This window comes from Dermacentor albipictus, unplaced genomic scaffold, assembly GCF_038994185.2.
Source record: "Dermacentor albipictus isolate Rhodes 1998 colony unplaced genomic scaffold, USDA_Dalb.pri_finalv2 scaffold_25, whole genome shotgun sequence".
NCBI classification, from domain to species: Eukaryota; Metazoa; Arthropoda; class Arachnida; order Ixodida; family Ixodidae; genus Dermacentor; species Dermacentor albipictus.
This window is the reverse complement of record NW_027225579.1, coordinates 2,656,524-2,678,130: the sequence shown is the minus strand read 5'-3', so window position 1 is coordinate 2,678,130 and position 21,607 is coordinate 2,656,524. Positions and strand designations below refer to the sequence as shown.

At 46.3% G+C, this 21,607-nt stretch overlaps 1 protein-coding gene across 1 annotated transcript in view; it reads left to right on the top strand.

Moving 5' to 3' along the window:
* LOC139052493 (tachykinin-like peptides receptor 86C) overlaps positions 1 to 21,607 on the top strand; it is a 571,207-nt gene that overhangs the window by 60,043 nt on the left and 489,557 nt on the right. The window lies entirely within an intron of this gene.

Here is a 21,607-nt window from a genome sequence, read left to right as displayed (position 1 = left end):
GACTAGGCCAGCAATATAAATCTCTTTCTGGGTTGCTGTTTACATTTACATTTTAAAAGTCAAGATGCGCTTTCACTTCACCGCGTCAACTGCCGCATCTCTATATGCGCAAAAGTGTTGTTGCCATCGACAAGTACATCGTGGAATGCTAGAACATCAATTTTGCTGTAACGATATCCATATTTAATAAGAAATTCAGAAATAGACAACGGTGACCGGGGACACTGCAGGTTGTTACTGCTAATTTCGACAGTTGTCTCTTGCTCTTTACAGTTTTGAGCTCGCATATAATTCGTGCGTTCAATGCAAAATAGCTACATAAACACTCGTGGATGAGTCTTGATCCGGACAGTATACTGGCTTCTCACGGCAGCGCTGTACCAGCTTAATGAGACCCGAGCGAGAAAGCTTTTCACGCAACTTTGTGGAACAATCCAAAACTTCTTTTCCGCTTCGCATAAGCTTGTGCAATATTTCTGGGAAATTAACTGATGTGTCAGTGTAACCGCACATGTAAGTCTACAGGACTGTGTGCCCCATCTTACCAAATAAAACAAAGCGGATACACGGCCATTCCCGCAGATGGTATGATTTTGATCAGCGGCCGATTTTGAGGAGGCCGGTAGCGCGTTGCTGGTGCCGCGTCGTCAAGGCACAATTATAACAATTCGCCACGTCGACTTTAATACCGGTGTCGGTGCTATCAGTATTGCCAGCTTCAGAGAAGCACGATTGAATACCGCGCAAGAGAAAAGTACAGTGTACACCACCGATGCGAAGCTGACATTTTAAAGGGCCACGACGGAAAGTGCTTCTGTTGCGACTTCAGAACTCTTGGCCGTCGCGACCGAATGTTTCTGTTGCGACGTCAGAAATGTCTGTCGCAGCTACAGAAACGTTAGGAACTTCTGTCGTACAACAGAAATTTCTGTATTTGCAGCAGGAATTCCTGTTGTCTTTTTCAACTGGGCAGGACCGGGAATCGGTTTGAAATTCGCAGCTAGCATATCGCAGTTTGGTCTGTGAATGTTCCGAGGTGTTCACGTAATTTCTGTAGAGCTTGATAATGGCCCAATTTAGCACTAGGGGTTAAATTGTCAGGATGTCGAACAATAAAAAAGCTCCTCCCCAGTTATATTCAAGCATTAAACTGGTATGCATGATGCCATCCAGTATAGTTGCCAGAAAGCTCCAGATTAAACCAGCTTTTGTGACAAACAGGCGACCCTATATGGTGCCACTGCGTCCAGTATAAGCCAGTTTAGTTGCAAACAGGGCCCCTGTTAAGACCCATTTCTGCGTGAACTGGTCATGCCTATACCTGCTTGCATGCCAAACGGGACCCCGTTCAGACCTGTTCGTGTGTGAACTGGTCCTGTTTATACCTCTTTGCATGCCAAACGGGACCCCGTTCAGACCTGTTCGTGTGTAAACTGGTCCAGTTTATACCTGTTTGCATGCCAAACGGGACCCCGTTCAAACCTGTTCATGTGTAAACTGGTCCAGTTTATACCTGTTTGCATGCCAAACGGGACCCCGTTCAAACCTGTTCATGTGTAAACTGGTCCTGTTTATACCTGTTTGTTGCTAAACAGGTCCCTGTTAGAACCAGTTTAAACCTGTATAACCCAGTTTGAATTTAAATAGGATTTTCCAATAGGGTTATAACTCATTTATTTCAATTATTAAATAAAAGTAATTTCCCCTATGTTTTTCTTGGTATCTTTTTTTGTTAGCTTCTGATGATATGATCAATAAAAAATTGGGCCCCTCGGTTAACCCCTTTTCTTCTCACAACTGCTCTTGTAGCACAAAGAGGTAACTTTCGCGAAGTAACAACTATTGCCAGGACTCCATCCTGGTAAATTGGTGTATATTCTGGCAAGCGAAGTGAAAAAGACCAGTCGAGGGAATGTGAGTAGATTTCCGCGTATGCCTTCTCTTCACACGAGGAAGCATCAGTCATTATTATGTTTATTCGGAAAACGGGCCAAGCTGTCCTGCGAAAGAACATTCAAATATTTAGGGGGTAGCAATTTACGGTTATCGTGATAAAGGCTGCGAATTCAATTTTGAGCGGGGACGTGGCCCTATCGAATAGAATCCTCTTCCCAATACGAACATTTATAGGTGTTGACTGTGCCTGCACAAAAATACAACCTACAGGGTGCACAATTGGGGCCAGATGTCCTAAAAAAATTATTTCGTTCACGAATAAATGCATATTGCACACGTGTCAGAGGAGGTTCATAAGTTCTTCAGTAGATTTTGAACCTTATGCATGCAGTGTCTCGCGTAAAGAGAAGTTAGGCGGCCTTCCTGGTTTAATACATTGTTAACAACTATTTGCGGAAGAGCAAACAGTAACGGAAGAACCTCCCTCTCTCAACGAACAAGTAGAGTTATCTTATACTTCGCGTTTACAAAAAGACAACACAGCCAAATTCCAGAATTGGTCGTACATGTACATACGACAAATCAGGATGAGTGCTCTCTTTCGCATACCAGAACGCCGGTTGCTCACTCTATGGAGTGTACCTACGGCTCGCGTCCCTTTAGTTGCAATACATTCTAAGTGAGAATAGCAGTTAAGCTTTCCATCATACGTGACACTCACTTAAGCAACTCACATGATAAACGATTTCCTGGTCAGATACTAATGATGTCTCTATGGGCCCGGAAAGCGAGAAGACAAGGACGGTACTTCTAGTTACGTTTAGTGACAGATGAAGAATATGAAGCTACGCCTGTAGAGTATAATGATATGTAATCAAAGACAGGTGAAGTGAATGGATGTCTCTCGCTGTCACCAGAGATGTGATGCTATCTGTATATACAAAAAAACACATCCTGGCGCGGAAAAACTCACCTCATTAACATGTTAAATGAAACAGAAGACAGGACAACCCCGTGGAGCATCCCTCTTGTCTGCTTCTACTTTGTCGACGAAAAGCTATTTTGTAAGCAATAAAATTCTGTTTTCTAAAATGTGATAAATTTATGCAGTTACATTTAGGAAAACTGCAGGACTGTAATCTGTCCAGCAGTAGTGGGCGCTAGACGCTATAATAAGCTTTCCCTATGACAAGAGTGACTAATGTACTGACTTCTTTTCTATGTCGAGCAAATTCAATACACCTTTCCGTCTACATGTGCATGCCAAAGGGAAAGGCCTGGTCAAAAGCCTATTTGACTTGGGCTCAGCAATGCGTATTCCAATACAGGATCCGATCATGTAGTTATATAACATTTTTTCGATAGGTTTTCTCACTTCATGGCGGTACCAGGTGTTCATTCGTCTTCCAGCAACTGGTCACCTAGCAGCAACTGACCATAACCACTGTCAAAGACCTACTGCGAAAAATTGCCCAAGAAGCGGGCGGGTATGAGGAAAAGAAAAGAGGAAAGTGTATAACAGATGTGTCGTAACAGTACTCACGTACGGGGCAGAAACCTGGAGGCTCACGAAAAGGGCTCTACTTAAATTGAGGACGACGCAACGAGACATGGAAAGAAGAATGATGGGTGTAACGTTAAGGGATAAGAAAATAGCAGATTGGGCGAGGGAACAAACGCGAGTTAAAGACGTCTTAGTTGAAATCAAGAAAATTAGATGGGCATGGGCAGGACATGTAATGAGGAGGGAAGATAACCGATGGTCATTAAGGGTTACGGACTGGATTCCAAGGGAAGAGAAGCTAGCAGGGGGCGGCATGAAGTTCGGTGGTCGGAGGAGATTAGGAAGTTTGCAGGGACAACATGGCCACAATTAGTACATGACCGGGGTAGTTGGAGAGGTATTGGAGAGGACTTTGCCCTGCAGTGGGCGTAACTAGGCTGCTTATTATTATTATTATTATTATTATTATTATTATTATTATTATTATTATTATTATTATTAGGAGGAGGAGGAGGAGGAGCAGGAGGAAGAAGGATAGAGAAACGAGGAGTATGGATATGGCTAGAGTCGCTGTATCATCTCCGTTTATTTTAAGATTCTGAGGCAGTGCACCGGCTCTGAGTAGACAAAGAAGACTGTGGCGAGGTTGCAACCGCATCAAACCCGACGTCTGATCCGCCAGAGTAGGCACGCGCCAGTATTTGCAAGGATCTACATGAACATCTGCGTCTACCGTTCCAGAGCAGGCCGAGTTCTTGAAACGTGCCTTGCGCTCTCCGCGAGCCGATGGCAGCCGGGTTTGCCACATATCATCCACGCCCAGCACAATCTTGCATCAAGCGTGACGAAGGGGCAGACTTTTATATGTGTGTACAGTGCAAAGACCTTGACTATTAACGCAGACTATTCATGCACAGGGTACGTACAAGGTTGGTTGTAAACCAACAGAACTTCAGGTATGGATCCAAAGAAGGAAATCCAACGCAATTTCATAGTTCTGGAGCTGGTTCCTGAGAGTTGTGATGAGGGTGTTAATGGTGATGCTGGGTAGGGCGCGAGATTGCGCGAGAATATGCGGAGGAACCTGAACGTTGCACAATGGTAACCATGTGACGCTACATGCAGCAAGAGGAAGAAATGTCTAGTGAAGCAATGAAAGCGTTCGTTGTGCTCCTGGCTACGGTATGGTTGAGATAAGACAGACTTTCGCTTCCACAAGTGCAACGATGCCAACGTAGGCGTCTTTTGTAGCATTATTTTCACGTGCAGTCAAGTCACGGAAGACCCTCAGAGCCATACTGACAAACCTTGTGCATCATCAAGCGAAGCCAACCGCAACTAGGCTGAATAATGTCGGACTCAGTATATCGCCTTACGGCACTTCACAATCTCGTTGATGGCTGGTTGTGGCAACATCCTCGGTCATCACAAAGAAACGCCTGTGAGTCAAGTAAATGTAAACGTACTGAAAAGAACGGTCACCAATTCCGACTTCAATCAAAGCGGAGATAATGGCATGATATCTTATATGTCGCTTGGGTCTTTTATATCAAGGAACAAAGCTACGATGGGGCGCTTCCGACGTTTCGATGCTCCATAAACATGATTAACTGGAGTACATTACCTATGGATCAGCGCCCACGCCGGGCGGCAGCCATGGCATCTCGGTTCACGTTGTAGCAATCTAGGTACCTTTGCAGCGGCGTCTGCACCATCAGTTTCCTTATCATTTTGGTGACACTGGCCACAGCAATCGTATAGTATAATGACAAATCAAGAGGCGACTTCCCAGGTTTGAGAAGTGGAACCAACAGTCTGCCCCCGATTTCTATTCACATGGAACCACATGGTTCCCCCACCACTTGATTTACTGTCTTAGCAGCACGTGTCGGGCTTTTAATCCAAGATTGCTGAGCGCCGCCTAGACGACAGGCGATGCCAGGGGAGGATCGAGCTTCGCGGCATCCTGAGGCATGGCAGAAACGATAGCGAGCATACGGCTGTGGAGTTCCAGGTGTTCCAGGTTTGGGAAGGGCACAGCGCCTCCAACAATTGTCAAGAGGCGTTGTAGCTCAATGGATAAAACGCTCAGAGAGCAGAGCACCACAGCGAGAGGACACAGAGCTTCGGCAACACAGGCACACGGCTTCCAACCACTCGTCGTCGTCGTCTTTCTCGAAGGAGTGCCTGCTGCTCGTTCTCCGGAACAACACGTATATTTACAAACAAATACGCCGCACTTGGCCAAGAGGCAACATCCTGCTCGTGCCTCTAATCATCGTTGTTCTCTTCACACTACTGGTCAGTGGTCTCTTCGTCATCGCAAATGCTGGCCCGTAGCACTACCCCTGGCGGCAAAAGCGCCGTCAGGAGCAAGTAAAGGCAGGGCTCAGAAGCAGTGTGGTAGGCCTTGAGCCTACTGACGTGCGCGACATCACTGAATGCCTGAGTAGAACGTGAGGTAGAATAGACAGGAGCAATTTTGTACGTCACTGGCTTCACCTGGCGCAGCACGAGGTAGGGCCCCATGTATCGCAAAAGGAGCTTCTGTGAGAGTTCAACGTGACGAGACGGCGGCAACACGAGCATGAGCGCACCAGACAAAAACTGTGCGTCGCAAAGGCGGACGTTGTATAGACTCTGCTGGGTGGTTTGCGGGACCGCCAGTCGAGTACGGGCAAGCTGGCGTGCATAGTCGGCGAGGGCGATGGCGTCGCGAGCATACTCACTTGTTGAAATTACAGCAGGAGGAAGTGTAGTATGGAGGGGCAAGGTCAGTTCGCGGCCATACAATAGATAAAATGGAGAAATTCCTTCAGCGTCGTGCCGAGAAGAATTGTACGCCAGTCTGACATAAGGAAGGGAAATGTTCCATGCAGTCATGGTGGTCCTTGGAAACCTACATCGACAGCATATCTGTGAGAGTACGGTTTAACAGCTCCCTCAGTCTATTGGTTCGAGGATGGTATGAGGTGGTCAGCTCCTATTGAGTCGAAGAGGAGTTCACAATGACAGCGATAACATTCGACAAGAAGTTACGACTACAATTGGTAAGCAGCTGACTTGGGCACCGTGAAGCAATATAACGTCATGCAAGAGAAAGTTTGCGAAGTCAGTGGCTATTGTCAGTGTCAGTGGCTTGTGATGGCGTATTGGGTGCCGTAATCAGTTGCAACGCCTACCCATTTGTTACCAGAGGATGACAAAGGAGCCGGAGAGGCCTAATCCAACACGATAGAACGGTTCCGCAGGGACGGTGATCGGCTGGCGATGATCGTCTGGTAGCACCTTAAGCGTTTTCCGACGCTGAAAGGAATCACAGGCAGCAACATAGCGTCGGACGGAGCGAGCGAGACAGGGCTAATAGAAGCGACGGCATACGCGGTCGTACGTCCGAGTTACCCATGGTGCCTTGAAATGGGTGACTCATGGAGCTCAAATAGCACAGCCTGTTGTAGAAGTTTGGTCACAATAGGAAGATCAGATCCATCAGGGAGGAAATTCCTTCGGTACAGAATGCCACCCTGGAGGACATATCGGTTACCAGTGGCATCGGTAGGTGTACAGTGCAGGCGCTGAATGACTGCTCGAAGTGATAGATTCCGGTACTGCTCATTCGCGATGCTCGCGAAGGCAGCCACAGGGGAAATGCCATTGGCGGTGCTACTGTCGGCGTGTTCAGGCTCGTTGACCGGGTAGCGAGACAGGTAATCAGCTTCCTTGTGGAGACGGCCACATTTGCAGATGACAGAATTCGTATATTCTTCTAGACGCAGCGCCCAGCGACTAAGTCTTCCTGTAGGATCTTTCAGTGAGCACAACCCGCAAAGCGCGTGATGGTCCGTGAAGACTGACAAGGGCTGACCATATAAGTATGGGGGGAACTTCGCAACTGCTCAAACTAGGGCCATACACTTACAGTCAGAGATAGAAAACTTGCGCCCAGAAGATGAGAGGCGCTCGAGGGGCGTAGCGTATGTGGGGAATACTATAATGTCGTGCAATTAGCACAAGCACGTGGACCACTTGAAACCGTGATGAAGAGAGTCCTTCATGCGTTCTAATGTAGCCGCAGCGTTGTATAGACCAAATGCCATCACTTTCATTTGATAAAGACCATGGGATGTTACAAAGGCAGCCTTCTGGCGTTCTATACCGCCCGCGGCAAGCTGCCAGTAGCCGGAGCGAAGGTCATAAGATGAAAATTAGTGAGCACTGTGGAGCCAGTCAAGGGCGTCAAGAGTGTGAGGTAGGCGATACACGTCCTTTTTTGTAACCCTCTTAAAGGAAGCTGAAAGGTTTTGCAGAAATAATGAGTGAAGAGCAGTACGCTGTGGCTTTCAACCCTCTGAATTCGAATATCCCCTCGAAATTGAGTGTAAGAAAGCGCAAACATGTTTTATTTTTACAAAAAGTGCAGCAGCAGACACGCCCAGCTCGCGCGTCTCATTTCCGCATGTGATTGGTCGGGCGCCTCGTGACATCAACAATGGTTCGGCTTGCAGACGACGAGCGAACGCGACAGCCATCGCCTCACTTGCAGCGCTGTCGCTGTCGCGTGCAAGATCACTTGTAAGGGGTTTATATACATACTACACGTACGTACATACTTGTACATACTACATGTACGAGCCGATTGCGAAGAGCCGGCCTCTCCAAGAAGCAAAAAATGCTGGTACAAGCACTGCTTTCCACGCGAACGAAGGCGAAGTGCTAGTATCTCCTTGTGTTGGAAATGTTCTTTGGCGAGTATGTTTTTTGCTAAGCTGCATTCAGCGTTCCAGTGAGTACGTTTCCGGGCAAACAACTGTAGTTTTATGTTCCTGCATGCCTCCTCGTAGACGGTAAGCGGTGATGCGATCTTCAGCATTTGTGCGCTGCCCCAAAGCTGTCAGCAATCTACACAGCCGGTTTAAACGCGGGAAAAGTTTACCGGCTGTTGTAGCACGTGTAGTATAGAACCTTCATCAGCGCGCCATCCGCACGCTACTCGTAACCGGCGAATTCCGTCGGCTACGTGAGATGGTTGGTTTCTTATCTGTGCGAGAGAAGGGGGAGTGCAGCGTCTTGGCATGAGCAGGCTTTCCAACACATGTAAATTTTACGCTTGCACTGCGTTATGGTAGCTGCATGCAAGCTGTTTCACAACACACGTGCGAATAGAAAATTCGCGGCGCTTGGCGATGAAACCTGCGTCAATGGTGGGCGATAAACATGCACCTTCCGTTCAGCGTGCTAACAATTTTTTTAGGAGAACCCAAAGCACGCATTATTGATAAACTCCGGTAGTAATCGTCACGTAAGTGGTTAGAGCACTACACTTGTTCTTGAGCTCTTGAGGTTGTTTCGCTTCACAGAAGCCTACCACTTAGCTGAAAGCTTCTTGTCTTGCAGGAACTAATTGAACATCGGAACATCGTCGTGGCCGCTCGTGTTCGTGCAAGCGTAGGCTGCGCATAACACCGGCATGATCGGCCTACAAGTTCAATTGATGCGGCGCACGTCAACTACCACTCCTATATACACACAAATAAAGGAATGTAGGGTCGAGCGAAGCAGATTAGGACGGCACGCACGCAAAAATAAGCCCGGTCAGGCACGGTCGCTGAGACTGCGAAGGAGCGGAACACCAGTGTTGACGTCACTAAGCCGCGGTTTCCGGTCTCCGCTCGCATCGTCAGCGTCAGCAGCAGCGCGGCGCTCGACGGGGGGTGGAGCTACAGCGCAGTTTTAACTGACGATTGCATCGCTCCTAAGTGAGAAATCCCCCCCAAAATTTTACCTTCATGGTTTATAAGGTTCCCGCATCCGTATATGAGCGTCTTATTGAATTCAATAGACTCTTCAGCTTCCCTTTAAGGCGCCGAAATCCACGGAAAATCGCCATGAGCCATCTTCATTTTTCACCAGTACAACATGTGATGCCCACGGTCTACACAACCGTTCAATAATTGTCTTGGAAAGCATTCTGCCGACATCTGCGTAAATTACTTGGCGCTTAGCCAGCGATACCCAATACTGGTGTCAATGAATATATAGGAGGGGCATCACCAGTACTTATGCGGTGTTTAGCACCTGCAGCTTGGGCCAAAGGGCGAATGTAAAGGTAAAAAAAAATTACTGGTATGAAAACAAAGCGCCATATAACTCATGAGCAGGCTCGGATGGCATGTAGGGCGCAATAATTTTCTGTAAGTGGGCGATGGTACAAATTGCAGACTGCGATAGTAGAGGCGGGTCGGTTGCATTGTCTACTGAAATAAATATTACTCAGTGATCCTCGAATGAGCGAAACTGGCACAGAGACATCCTCCATGAGAGTACTTGCGTCGTCAAGGCAAAATTGACTGCTGGCAGGGAGACGCTATTCGCCGTAACAGATAAAACTGCATGAGGTACTGCGGTACCGTGTGATGAGGATGTCATGCATGGGATCCATGATGCAGTGACCTTCGGGCAATGGTGGGGATGACACAAAGTGAACGTAAGTCTGTGCCGAAGGTGGCACGCAAACGAAGTCCATGGAACTGAGGCGACTGGGTGGTGGTTCAGCGGGATCCAGAACAGACACGTCAAGGCGAGAGACTACTGGCTGAACAGTCTGTGAAAGCACAATACGTGGATAGGAAGTCCAGGCCTAGGTTGATGTCATGGGCACACTGGGCGATGACTGTGAAGAGAGCGATAGTGGAGCAATTAGAGAAGGAGATGCGGGTGGCACACATACCAGTTCCGGGGGCTGTTGCACCTTCGGAGACACGGACAAGCATTGTTGCGAGTGTTATTTTCTTCAGCTGGTTACAAAGGTCAGCGCTCATAACAGATAAATGCGTCCGATGTCTATAAGAGCAGTCACAGGAACACCGTCGACTTGGGCGTCAAGGTTTACATAAGTGGGCAGCGCCAGTAGAGAATTTGGTGGCGTAGGGAGTAACGCAGCGTCACCTCGAGGTGCTGCACCGTCTAGTTTTGCGACTTGGAGCGTCCGTAGGGAATCAGCGAGTAGGAACTACGGGGCTGCGGCGTGCAAGCTTGTCGGCATTGGGGCGAAGGCGACCGTGAATAGGCGCGAGTCGTTGCAGAAGATTCAGTGGTGGCTTTTTCGGGCTGTACGCTATAGGGACCGGAAGAGCCGCTTGGGTGAGAGTAGCCAGTATACGTGGTTCGGGTCGCGGAACTCCAGCGATGGTGGCAGTGGCATGTAGTGTACTCCATTCGACGGCAGTGACAACAAATGGGCTTGTCAGCAGTGTGCCATGCAGATGGGTTGTGGAAACGTGGTGGATAATAAGATGAGGGACAGAGCGGAATCAAAGAATACGGGCGGGTACCAGGGCGATGGCCTGAGCAGACGGTGTGGAGACCGATACTGGCGCACTCTTGGCGCACAAGCCTGAATCGACAAAACCGTGACTACCCGTGAGTTGCAGGAGCTGGAGTCGAAGACAGCCGAATAGGCGGCCTGGATCTCTCGACGCACGATCCTGGTAACATCGCTAGTGTCGTTGTGACGAGGAGCGTTAGCACAGGAAGGTGTTGCTGGGGTGGTTGGCAAACGGGTGAACTGTTGGTTGATACACCAGCTTTTTGAGAGTTCCAGGCGGCCGCACTTTTTGATGGCTGCGCCCACCGTAGCCGCGTTGTGGAAGACGAGCAAGTTGAAAGCGTCTTCCGCAATGCCTTGATAATGTGGGAAACATTGTCTGGCTCAGTCATGTGTGTGTCAACTTTGCGGCACAAAGCCAAGAGGTTTTGAATGTACGTGACCTAATGCTCTGTTGACGTCTGCACACGGCTGGGTAACGCGTTCTTCACGGCATGCTGGTGACCGTAAAAGTTCCCGAACAAGTTTCGGACCTTTTGCTTAAGTTTACCCCAACTGGTGAGCTCGTGTTCGTGTGTCCGAAGCCAAACTCCAGGTGTGCCACAGATGCAAAAGATCACTGATGCCACTGATCCACTGGTTACTGGTGCTGAAGCGTTCCTACAGGTTGATTACCTTCCTCGACGTCTTTCCTATCTTTTCCCTAGAATACGCCAGGATATTTGGGAGCGGAGAGTGAGATCTAGGTCGTTGACTTCGCAGCAGGTGTCGGACGCGGGACAGCTGAAGCTCACTGCTGAGAGCCATGATGAAAGGCTCGACGTACCGTTCACTTCGAAGCTCCGTGACGACATACAGGAAACGTCCACCTCCACCAAATAGGTTACGTAGGAAGACGCAGACAAGAAGCTATATAGAGGCATATTTACAAACAAAGAAGCCACAATTCGCGTAGAGGCAACAGCCCGCGCTATCCTCTTATCATCGTCGTAGTCTTAGCACTAGTGGCCTATTCGTCATCGTAATAACTGGTCTGCAGAAATATTATTTGGATAGAAAGCACGCGTACTAGAGGAGTCAGTCTACGTACGTGCCAAAAGAAAGCTGAATCTTCACCCACAGTGCGAGAATCTCAAAAGTGATTTATAAAAGCAAAGATGAGATCAACTTTTCGTCTTCCTACTCGGTGTAAGTGACCTCTGTAATGTTCCTATTGCTGCTGCTTTCCCTTATCATTGATACATGTCTAGCGCAAGTTATAAGCACAGTAGCTGCAAGAGCATCTGTAGGCATGTATGTGTGTGCGTGTGTTCAAGCGCACGTATGCCTCGTGCCTCGGAATCTAATCAATGTTGAGTGAATATATCAGGTATCTGCCACTTCGACAAGAGATGGCTTGACATTCATTCAAAAGAATAACAGAAACCTTATAGAAAATATAGAAAGTTCCCCAAGATTTTCTTACCTGCTGAACCAAAGCTCTCGACTTTGAGCAGGCAGAAAGGAATTTGATTACGGACAGTTCCATTTTTTTTCGTTCATGATAGGAATTACTACTTGAAGCTTTCCTAAGTAGTTCTATGCGCAGGCCTATACTTGCATTTTACCATACGCACCCGGAAGCGGAGTTCCGTATTGATTTGGGCGTGTACATCATGCAACGCTTCTGTGGCTCAGGGGCAGTGTATTATTACGGCTTCGCGAAAAGGGCAAATAAATACACAAACAAATGAGTCGCTTTCGGAACAGGAAAATGGTTTATTATTCCTTTTGAAAGCTTCGCACATGTGCATTTGGCGTAGTGGCAATTAAGCTGGTGCCCCGAAGCAAAAGCAACAACAAAGAAAGAGAAAAAAACCTTCCACACACGCTCAGCGTGACGTATCTTGTCCGCAGTGTGACGTGTGCTCGCACAATGGTCTCGCGCCCGAAGTCTGCGCGTCGCAGACAGTCAGAAGCCAGAGCTGTTATTATGTATGCCTCAGCTATTGTAGCTACAATAAATGACAGCGCGTGGTGAATTATAATGAAGACGTCAGTGCGCAGGCGAGAAAAGAAGAGAACGGGGCTTCGCCGAGACTCTCTTGCACGCTTGTTGTAGCCACGGACGTACTGCGTATTGTACAGCCACCGATGCGGGCGCCGTTGCTTTCCATGGTGCCGATGTGCGAGAAATAGGGGTGGTGGAGAATGAGTTTCATTGGCGAAGTGTAGTGACTGCGAAGGCACTGGGCATGTAAACGTTTATAAGGAATTTGAATTGTTGTCAGTCAGACGCTGTTGCAGAAATGTTCACCGGAACATAATTGTATAAGGGATCGCTGACAGACGCGTGCAACACAATAACTGGGCGTTGAAACGAACACTATGATGAAAGGTAGATTAAGGTTAATTACTTTGAAGCGATATAAAAAAATGTGGGGTTTTAAATGCCAAAATAACTTTCTGAATATGAGGCACACCGTAGTGGAGGACTCCGGAAATTTCGACCACCTAGGGATCTTTAACGTGCACCTAAATCTAAGCACACGGGTGTATTCGCATTTCGCCCCCATCGAAATGCGGCCGCCATGGCCGGGATACGATCCCGTGACCCCGTGCGCAGCAGTCCAACACCATAGCCGCTGAGCAACCGCGACGGATTTGAAGCGATATCAGCTGCAATTCTTTTCGTTTGAAATGAGATAAAAAAATTGCTTGTGACGGATACTATCAGGCGGTTTACTTGTAGAAGCGGACCTTTCGTTTTGATTAAAGATTAGTGAATCTTAGCGCCTACCTCTTTTGTGCACTGCGTTTTTGGTTTTGTCTGTAACGCGCCATGATATTTCGTTCTTCAAACCCGCATTGCGTATATGAGTAATATCAAATGATTCACTAATAAACTTTTTCTTTATTCTGCTTGTACGCATGTTCAACTAGCAAAATCGAAGCCTAGAAGTGGTTAATCTATCTCTTCTTACGAGAAATATTAGCGCTAACACCATTTAACTGACCTATATTTTCTACGAGCTTCTTGAAAACATCAACGTCATCATCATAGTTTTGTCTCCATTGCAGGATGAATACCTCTCCCGCGCGATCTCCAATTACCCTTATCTTGCGCTAGCTGATTCCATGTTAGGCCTACAAATTAATGAATTTTATTACACCTCCTCATTTTCTGGGATTCTTGAGTGCGCTTATACGCAACTAATACGCAACTAATACGCAACAAATACGCAACTGGTTTTTGAACCATTTTGAACACATCATCGCCTCTCAAGTGAACTGTCATCTCGAGGCAAACTTCTCTTTAGCCAACCAATGCGGTATTGGAGAACCTGGTCATGTCGTACTCAGCTTCCTGAATTTATTTAAGATTTGCACTCTAGCATGAATACTAAGGAGCAAGTCCGTGGAGTCTTTATTGATTATGAGAGAGCCGTCCATAGGGTTTCACTGTCGCCTGATACCTCGGCCAACAACCGTACGACTAGAAATCTTTACGTGAACTTGCCTCCCTAACTTCTTGTTTAATCTGCAAAATTTTAGAGCTGAGAAAACCTTGTACTTCTCTCTACGTCATTGAGCATAAGGTGTATTAGGTTCTCTCATTTTCCTGCTTTGTATAAATGACTTGTCCACCAACGTATCTCCCTGTGTGCGTCATTGCGCTGATGACGGCTCAATATTCCAAACTAATAACAGGTAGAGTGAGGACATAGTTATGGTAAAGAATCTAGATTTGGTGGCTAATTTGCCAAAACTAGGAAATAACCCTGAACACATCTAAGCGCAGTATAGTTGGTCTTACGCTCAGGCAATTTATTTTCTTCTTTACACAATTTATTCTATCAAATCCCAGGAGGCCGACTTCTAAATACCATCCAATTAACATTTATTCCAGTATTATTTACTTTCATTCTCTTCCACTCCGCGTTTAGAATAAATGTGAATATATAACACAAATTTAGGTTTTTTTACGCTTCCCTTTGCATTCCACTCAGCCTGATGTTCGACAAGTGGCCTGCCTGGGGGTGATCCGCACCCATCTTGAATTTACTTCGTCAATCTGGTGCCCTCAACAAAATCATTTAAGTGTAAAGATAGAATCCGATGAACACCGTGCCACCCATTCCATGACCCGCAATAAATATCGTAATTCTAGCATTGCGGAAATAAAAAGGGACGTCTAACCTGTTAGCTTGGACACCTCTCTTTCCGATGCTCTTCTATAACTTTCACTAGAACTCACAGGGTACTCCTCTTAAGATAAAGGTTCCTTGTCGCAGTTCTGGTCCTAAAATCGGGCTCAGTCTTAGTTCATGTTTAGCTCGCGTTAGGCTCGTGTTTTAGATCACGTTTAAGCGTAGATGTGAGTTAATGCGCATTTGTTAAAGTTTCGCAAATTGCATCAAGCTATTAAATTTTGAAAAAGTTTTACCAGTGACATTGTGATAAACGAGAAGAAAGGGGGTTAACCGAGGGGCCCGATTTCCCCTTTCTTCTCTTTCGGCTCGAACCCCCCTTTTTTCTCGTTTACTACATAACGAGGGTCTCGAATCCGGCTACCTTGATGCCTTCAGGTAGCATATGTCGGTTTATTGACCGCTTGCCTTCACCCAAAAAAGATAACGTTCTCGTGACGCCTGCGGCAAAAACAACATTCCACGTCTGCCGCGTAGGTCTGTGAGTGGTGGCGCTGGCTAACACTCCCAGGGTTCTACTAGCTAGACACATAAATACCCAAGAAAGTGGATTGGTGAACAGCGCGGTGGTATCTAAATTGGCAGAGCGTCGCACGCGAAATGCGAAGGTTGTGGGATCGGTTCCCTCCTGAGGCAAGTTGTTTTTTCATCTACTTTAATTGCCATTATATTTATCGTTTCTTTATTTCATTTATTAAGCACAAGTAATTTCCCCTATGTTGTCTTCGGTGTCTGTGATTGTTGGCTTCTTATGACAGTGACATTGTGGTGACATGTGGTCCCTTTGGCTTCTTGGAAGGCTGAAACAGTTCGCATCTGTGCTTTGCATTGCTGTTCTCATTCTGTTTCATTTTGTATGTTTCTGCCCAAGGCAATTTACATTTATTCTTTTGCATTATTTAGCTTGTGGCGTGAAAAATTGGTGATGAGGAGGAGCCAAATAAACAGGCGTATATTTTTACTAAGCAGAAGGCCCTAGCTGACGGCCATTCCCTCGACGAAACAATCTCCCCTCGGCTTCGTGCCGGTCACGCGTGATCCGAGCCACGCGCCCGCTTCGATACCTTGGTAATGGCATGTCCCTAGCCAGCCGACGTCGATGCGGCTACGAGCTCATTTGGTTTCAGTAGCGGTTTATTTACTGTTGCTATCATTTCCCAACTATTTATCCCTATTTATTGTACCTACTCCTCCTCTCCTACCTACAAGCATAGAGAGAGAGAGACTCCTACTGAATGGTCTCGTGCCAGCCTGCAGGGTTTGAAGAATATGCAGCACGAGTTTGCCGGTATGTGGCCTATCATGTGCTTTGAAATACACTGGTGTTTAAGTTATCCCTAAAGCCCTTGCAGCTAGCGTTCATTTACGCATTGACGCATCATATTTAATAAGCAGACGATTTTCGGGGTGGATATCTCGACACTGGTACGGCATTTCTGATGCGCAAGCACAACGTGACTGCTGATCGGCTTCAAATTTGCAACTGGACCATGTGCCCTGAAAGTTATAACTAAAAAAAATGTAAAAGATTGCATCGTGGAGGCTCTCACCTAATGATAGCTGACTTGTGAAACACCGCTTCAACTCTAACAGCCATCCCGTGAGCGACAACACGCCATACGGGCACACGCACCGACACAACAATGTGCATCCTCACCCCCAATCTTAATGCCGAGCGGGATGTAACTCCCACAGTTTATCTGATTGTAATGTCGAACTTAACCAAGATGCCAACCCTAAGTGAAAAATTCCATTCCAGAAGTGATCTAGGGACACAATGCCATCATCATCATCATCATCATCATCATCATCATCATCATCAGCCTGGTTACGCCCACTGCAGGGCAAAGGCCTCTCCCATACTTCTCCAACAACCACGGTCATGCACTAATTGTGGCCATGCCGTGCCTGCTAACTTCTTAATCTCATCCGCCCACCTAACATTCTGGCGCCCCCTGCTACGCTTCCCTTCCCTTGGGATCCAGTTCGTAACCCTTAATGACCATCGGTTATCTTCCCTCCTTATTGCATGTCCTGCCCATGCCCATTTCTATTTCTTGATTTCAACTAAGATGTGATTAACTCGCGTGCCTTCCCTCACCCAATCTGCTCTTTTCTTATCCCTTAACGTTACACCTATCAGTCTTCTTTCCATAGCTCGTTGCGTCGTCCTCAATTTGAGTAGAACCCTTTTCGTAAGCCTCCAGGTTTCTGCCCCGTAGGTGAGTACTGGTAAGGCACAGTTATTATAGACTTTTCTCTTGACGGATAATGGCAACCGGCTGTTCATGATCTGAGAATGCCTGCCAAACGCACCCCAGCCTATTCTTATTCTTCTGATTATTTCCGTCTCATGATCCGGATCCGCCGTCACTACCTGCCCTAAGTAGATGTATTCCCTTACCACTTCCATTGCCTCGCTACCTATTTTAAATTGCTGTTCTCTTCCGAGACTGTTAAACATTACTTTAGTTTACTGCAGATTAATTTTTAGACCCACTCTACTGCTTTGCCTCTCCAGGTCAGTGAGCATGCATTGCAATTGGTCCCCTGAGTTACTAAGCAAGGCAATATCATCAGCGAGTCGCAAGTTATTAAAGCATTCTCCATTAACTTTTATACCCAATTCTTCCCTATCCAGGTCTCTGAATACCTCTTGTAAACACGCTGTGAATAGCATTGGAGATATCGTATCTCCCTGCCAAGACAATTAAAAAAAAAGAAAACTGCACCATCGCTTTCTTACTTTTTTACACTTTCTACTTTTCTTTTCGTCTAACAAAAGCAACGACAATTTGTATTCCATTGCGTCAAATTTTGACCTCAAGATCGATTCGGGGCCCTCACCAGAAGCCTGACGATGGTGCACTGGTGCTTCGTTAAGAATTGGAGTGATAGGAAAGACGGCGCCAGCACGAGGCTGCTGCTGCTTTTTTTCTCATTTTTCTTTTTTTTTAGCGGCGAACGACTGGAGGCGCTCAGTTTATTCCAGATTAAATTCTTAAAGTAACTCGCCATCTGTAAGACGCGACTTCTTCCTAAATAAAAATAAGGCTGAGGGAAAGCGCTTTTTGCTTTGTCGTAAAATAAGTACGTCACCCTCTAACGCGGTGTGGAATTTCGGTCAAACTGAGACGGCACAGCGTCTACAGCGAATTCTTGAAAAGTATGAGACTTTCAGGCGCAACTTCTTATAATTTCAGCGAGGATAATACCAAACATTGCCTTATAGGCACTTCGGCACATGCACACTTACACGCGTGGGTTGTAAAGCGCTGACATGCAGTTTACCGCTTTTTAAATTTAAATATTGTTCCATGGGTCTGCGCTATTTCTACAAAAGTAATCTGAGCGCAAAAAAGGGAGAAAAAAAAACATTCTGAAGGAAGAAGGGTCGAAGTTGACTGCCAACTCATTGTTCTCAGAACATTTGCCAAGTGCGCGCTCGCCCGTGTCCCCTTCCTTCTGGTGCGTGCATGCGTGCATGCGTGCGCGAGTGTACGTGTGTGCGTGTGTGTGTGTGCGTGTGTGTGTGTGTGTGTGTGTGTGTGTGTGTGCGCGTGTGTGTGTGTGTGTGTGCGTGTGTGTGTGCGTGTGTGTGTGCGTGTGTGTGTGCGTGTGTGTGTGTGTGTGTGTGTGCGTGTGTGTGTGCGTGTGTGTGTGCGTGTGTGTGTGCGTGTGTGTGTGTGTGTGTGTGTGCGTGCGTGTGTGTGTGCGTGTGTGTGCGTGTGTGCGTGTGTGTGCGTGCGTGTGTGTGCGTGTGTGTGTGTGTGTGTGTGTGTGTGTGTGTGTGTGTGTGTGTGTGTGTGTGTGTGTCCGAGCTCGTTGGTTTCAGCGCTTAGATCCCTATCCCAATCATGTCGGTCAAGAAGAGGTTTTACTACGCTTCCGGCAGTCGCTTTGCCTATTGAAGCTAATACTTTTTTAATGAAACAAAAAGAAATCAGCAGCCTAAGTTTGAGAACATTGTAGAATGCCGGTATCTGCTAATTAAAGACGTTACAACAATCACGTAGTAAGAACACCGTTATTTTTTAAATGGATACACAACCAGGCATTGCCAGAATCTGCTCATAGCACTCGCCCACGCTATAAATATTTTCCAAATGCAATACTTAGTAAGCAGTTAACTTGCGAATAGCTACTGAGTGTAATAAGCTATCCAGCGTATAGATTAAGACGCCTATGTAGTGAAGTCGTTTGCATTAAGTTTGATTAATAATGCTTGCTTCCGCATTGCAAAGTATGTTTGGTACCAAGGTTATTATAAAAGTGATTGTTTTCTGTTTCTGCCTACTTTCACTTTTTTATCGTCTTCTACAGCTGCGGCCCCCCAGTAGAATCGACACATTGGTTCTGCATGAATAGAATATAGATATATAAGCTCAAATATCAATTACTTACTTTTACTTCTAGGATCTCATGGAAAGCAATATTGCACTGGAAAATCTTCTTGCCATTTGAATTGGCTATTTCGCACGCATCTTAACAAGTTGAACAAAACGGAATGACCCTGCAACCTAATATTACTGTGTGCCTGTATATACGTATATCACGGCTGCCAATGGTGCATTGGCCAAACACGACGGTGTTTGTACAACCTATTAATGAACCACAGAGTTTATTTGAAAGAGCAGCTGTCATTTATTCTGTGCCGACACTGCAAAGAATGTAAGCTCAATCCATTGCTAAATGAAACCAAAGTAGTGTCAAGACACAAAGATAGCATAGCGAGGGAGATCGCTAACGCATTCCCTATTGATATGTCCGGTGACATGTGCGTGGCGAGGCCATCGGTGAGTCTGCACGAACTAGAAAATGATTATTTAACCACTAATCTTTTATCTGGCGACACCATGTTTATTCCAGGGTATATCTTTTGCGTGTTCATTCAATGTAAATCATTGCTAGTCTGCGCTTGTCCATGTTTTTTTTTTCTGATCTCGTTCTTGTTGATTTGCGCCATTCTTCCTTGAGTATGTGAAAGAACCGGAAGCAATCTTTTTTTTTTCTTACTTGTTTCGGCAGTGACCAGCGTCTACAATGAGGTCCTGTTCAAAGGGGTGGGGGCCAAGAGACGGCATTTCTTTGTGGTTTGACTGGTTTCTCGGATGATCTCGTTTTGTCTTCACAACTTGGCCGGGTATTCTCGTTTGAGTGCCCGGATAACGGCTCTGGCTTTTTATTCAATGTCGCTTGAAGGTCGCCGACAATGGGAGGCAAAAGCATTGCATGCTTAATATCAAGCGACATGCGTAAAGCAATGCAGCCAATCCAGTCGTCCCCAGGTCGTTTTTATTTGCTTCCTAAAATCCACAGAATGAACCCGCCCGGTTGCCCTATTGTCTGAAGAAACGCCACAGTAACCGAATGGATTTCAAGTGCCTTGGATTTGATAAATAAGTACATCGTTCCGGCCATTCCATCCTACATTCAGGACACCAACCAATTTCTTTGCGTAATAACTGGAATCGAGATCCCCAAAGAGAGTTTCCTGGTTGCAATTGATGCAGTATCCCTATGCACAATCGTACCAAAAGCACATGAAGTCGATGCGGCAGTCAATGCTAACATAGAGGGAAACACGATTGTAAGTTTAGACGAGGACACACTGTCAGTACTACCGCGGTTAGCACTAGGGTGCAATAACTTCGAATTTGGTGAGAAACATGTTCTCCAGATAAGCGAAATGGCAATGAGCGCGAAGATGGCTCCTAATTATGCGAATATTTTTATGGCATCGCATGAAGAACTTCTTCTTCCCGCCAGACCTTTTAAGCCACTCATCTACAAAATGTTTTTAGACAATATATTGTTTACTTGGCACCACGACGAAGAAAGTCTCCTTAGATTTGTACCTGATTTTAATTCAGTTCACCCATCAATTTCTTTCACATACAACTATTCTTAATCAGCTGTAAGCTTTCTTGATGTCGCCCTACAAATGAAACATAACCACATATTCACAATCTCATGTAAAAAGGAAGACAGACTACCAACAATATTTTCGTTGCAAATGCAGCCATCCATAGCATTGTAAGAAAGCCATCTTGAATTCACAAGCCCACAGATGCCGCATCTGCTCTGACGACACAAATTTCAAAAGTCACGAAAAGAAGCTCAGAACGCTACTGGTGCGGGGGACTACCCGGCAAATGTTGTTGATGATGCTTTAAGTAGAACACAAGCCTTAGACAGAAATGAAATTTTGATGAGCTCAAAAACGCCCCATCCTACAAATCAAACCAGCCTTGTCCTCACTCGTCCACATTACCGCACGTCCACAACATCCTAGAATAACACTTTAATAACACAGCAGAGCAGGCGTTTGTTCTCAATTTCAGAGAGCCACCCCGAGCCATCTACCACTGGGGAAGAAACCTACGAGGCAGCCTCGTCAGAGTAGGAACAATGACGGTTCAAAACATGGAATGAGAATGCAAGTCTTTTGGCAAACAAAGCTGCAAGGTCTGCAATCAAAAGACTTCTGCCTGCATTGCTAAGGCTAATACCTCTGATTTTACATTCAATATAGATGAACCTCTAAATTGTGACAGTTGTAATGGGGTGCGCATGCTCCAATGTAACGTCTGTGACCAAAATTATACAGGCCAGACTGGGGCCACGTTCAGACGCCGTCAAACAATCACAGAGCTGACACCCATGTGCTAACACATCGCCAATTTTCAATAT